Source organism: Borostomias antarcticus (assembly GCF_949987555.1).
Source record: "Borostomias antarcticus genome assembly, chromosome: 15".
NCBI lineage: Eukaryota > Metazoa > Chordata > Actinopteri > Stomiiformes > Stomiidae > Borostomias > Borostomias antarcticus.
The window spans coordinates 11,331,886-11,335,668 of NC_140248.1; positions in this window are offsets into that span (position 1 = coordinate 11,331,886).

A 3,783-nucleotide genomic window follows, 5' to 3' on the forward strand; every position below is an offset into this window, starting at 1 on the left:
GTTTGTTTGTTTGTTTGTTAGCAGAAATACGCAAAACCTACCAGACCAATTTTCTGGAACCTGGATGGAGGGGTGTAGCATGGATCAGCTTAGAACCCATTACATTTGAGAGAGGATCCGAATCACGGGGCGGATCCACAAATTAAAACAAAAAACAGGAGTGAAAAACCGGCCCCATTCATTGGGAAGGTCACAGAGACACGGAGTTTGGACTGGCATAAAACTCTTGACCTAACCAATGCAACAATGCCAAACATGTCCTGCTCGCATGCACGTGCGTGCGCACAGAGACACGGAATGCATTCGTGGGCGGAGGTCTGTGCTCTCTGAGCACCATTTCTAGTTTAATATAGTGAATTAACCTGTTTTTAACAAACATTCCCAACCTTTCAAATCACACTCGGCCCTGTCCTCCTTCCACACACCCCACAGATCAGATTGTGATTGGCCAATCCAATATGACATCATCACTGGTGCAGGCCTGCTAAAATGAAGCCTGTAGTTTGACAGACAGCGTACGTCAGCCAGTTAGAAACTCCTCATTAACCTGCAATTAGCTCCAATGAGTCACTCCCTGGGCTATCAGCTGTCAGCTGGCTGTGCTGTGGGCTCTGGGCTCTGGACTCTGTCTGGTGCTGCTCTCTCTCTTTCTCCAGATTTACTGAATAGTGTTTTATTGATGAACTAGCCTTTCAGAGAGCTCAGAACTCCCTCTTACAGAAATACCTGTAGGTAGGTAGATAGATAGATAGATAGATAGATAGATAGATAGATAGATAGATAGATAGATAGATAGATAGATAGATAGATAGATAGATAGATAGATAGATAGATAGATAGATAGATGGCCTCAGTGAGTTGAGATTGATCAATCTCAACTCACTGAGGCATGGGTTCTGTTTGAATACTCAAACTAAACTCTCCTCCTTGGGGTGATCTCTGGCTCTCTCAAGCCACGTTAGGTTTCTAAAAAATAAAATAAAAAGGCAACCTAGAAATGTGTGAATGTTTGGTTATGACTATAATCAGTGATCAGGTGATTTGAATGATAGCCTATTAAGTAAACAATGCATAATATTATTATACAATCAAATAAATATGCTACTTAGAAATATGCTATGATTATTTATGGTTGTTTGTTCATGATAAAATGTACATAGACAAGCTCTCACTTGTAATTTTGATCACAATGCTACTGACACAATTGTTCCCTTCTGACACTAATGAGTCTGTAACCAAAACGCATACAGTAACACGCACACATGCACAAATGCACACACCCTATAAAATTGCTACTGCAGTCCTGGCTATTGTGTTTCCATGATTCCTATGCAAAGGCCAAGCAGACTGAGAATCACCATTACCGTACAAAATCATTGTCACCATGCGGACAAAAAAATATAAATGTTTTCGGTGCTTCAATAATATAATTGAACCATTTAAAATGTAATCTCTTGTGCTTTGTTTTACCATCTGTATCCCCTCTCTGAAACTACTTTTTTTTCTCCAGATGTCTTCCTCAAACACACACACACACACACACACACACACACACATACACACACACACACACACACACACACACACACACAGACTGTACACAGTTGATAACAGCAGTCTTTGTATTTATTCCATCATCGCCCAGACCCAGCAGCTCCCCACTGCCAGATAACCACACTCATTCATGAAAATAGAACATTTACAACACAGAGAGAGAGGGGGGAGAGAGGGAGGAGAGAGGGGGGGGAGAGGGGGGGGGGCGAGGGAGGGAGGGAGGGAAAGGGAGGGGGGAAGGGAAAGGGAGGAGAGAGGAAGAAAAAGGGAGAGTGGAGGGGGAAAAGGAAGGTTAAAAGAGATAAAGGGAGAGAGGGGAAGAGGGATGGGGAGTAACGGTGTGAGTGGGTGTGGTGTGTGTGTGTGCGTTCGTGTGTGTGTGAGAGAGAGAGAGAGAGAGAGAGAGAGAGAGAGAGAGAGAGAGAGAGAGAGAAAGAAAGAGAGGAGGGGGTTTGGGGGAATGGGGGAGAGGTTCACAGAGGAAGTGAGCAACTGAGATAAGCGAGGCGACGACCATGAATGAAAGAGAAGCGAGAGAGAGAGAAGAGAGGGAGAGAAAGAGAGAGAGAAGAGAGAGAAAGAGAGAGAGACAAAGAGAGAAAGTGAGGTGGAAAGATGTGGACCACAGAGGATTTGTGACATTCATTTACATTTACATTTAAACCACAACTCTGTTCCATTAAATTTTTCTGAATTACCAAAGAGACTTGTGGCCGCTGTAACACACCGCCCTGCATGCAGAGAATTAAAATCAGTTGAAAGGACACAGAGCTAGGGGTCCATACACATTCAGTGTAACAAGCAAAATAATGATTCCATTACAAGAGTGACATTATGTTAATGTCAAGCACAAGACTCAAGAATGGACCACCAAACTAAGGTCTGATCAAATGCTCTGGAAGAAAGCCCCATGGGCAAGATTGACCAACACACAACCACTCATAAAAAGACATAGAAGTGAGATTTGACAAGCAAAAACTAAATTGCCATCAGCGCAAAGAAAAGCACATTGGCCTAAACCTTGGAATATACAAACATATTGGTATGTTAGTTTTGATTGTATGGAGAGGTGTTCAAAATAACTGTTTTACATTTTACTGCAACATAACTGGCCCTAGTGTTCATGACAGGTCTATGAATAAAAGACCTTGAAAATGAATGATTCTGGGTAGACATCAGAGGGATTGTAATCTGATGAAAAAACTTCAGTCCAGACTTGGAGACAGTCTAGCAATCCTGCCTGTCTCTCTCTCTCTCCATCTCTCTCTTTCTCTCTTTCTCTTCATTGTCCTCACAATACACTGCTCTCAAGCCAACGTTCTCTTCATCTATTCTGCAAAAGCAAACTTGTTTGCTGTCGTGCTTTTGTCTGGTTTGAAGGTATTCAAGGACCATTTTAGTAACCCAATGTCTAATTTAGGCTGTGAACACAACCAGGATGTCTGAGCCACTTCTTAATCTCAGAGGAGGTGGACAGTCATCTGAGAATAGACGGGGGAATTTGACTGTGTCGGAGTCTGCTGCTGCATCCTCACACACACAGTGGAGTGATGACTCCAGTTAATCTCTCTTTCCAGATGCTCGAACCTCCGGTTGATAGATAAGCTGGTTTTCAGAGATTGGGGTGCAAAGCAAACAGGAGATGGCGGGGGGCCAGGACAAGAATGGACTGCAACAGGATCTAACAGTACAGTAACAAGGAGCAGTTGGAGTCGTGCCCTGGAGGGTGGAGGTTCAAGTTATCCCGCAATACTCCAGTGAAATGGTCTGCAGTCCTATAATACTGAAACAGCCCATTAAAGCCTCCCCCCTCTCTGTCCTTCACCCCCACAGCTGATACACTGCTACCATGCGAGAGTCACCTGCTGCAAAAGAAACCATTCTTCACTGGAGAGCTTTGAACTATCATAAATAAATTCTCATGATTTTATGAACTATGAACTTAGATTCTCGCAGTCAAGTTAAGTAAGATTCTCAGTTAGGCCAAACAGATGTTTGGAGCAAGGGAGAGAGGGAATGAGAGGTACATTGGGGCGTTATGAAGAATTGGAAACCTTCCTTGCAACGTTCCCTGAGAGGAACGTGACTATCTTGGCGAGTACTTTTGCAAACGTAATTTTTGGCTGCCCAACGGAAGCTACATCGTGTTCTTATCTGTCCCTCTCTTCCTCAATCACATGCAGCTTACTCGCGCACAGCCACGCACGCGTGCACATACACACACCCAAG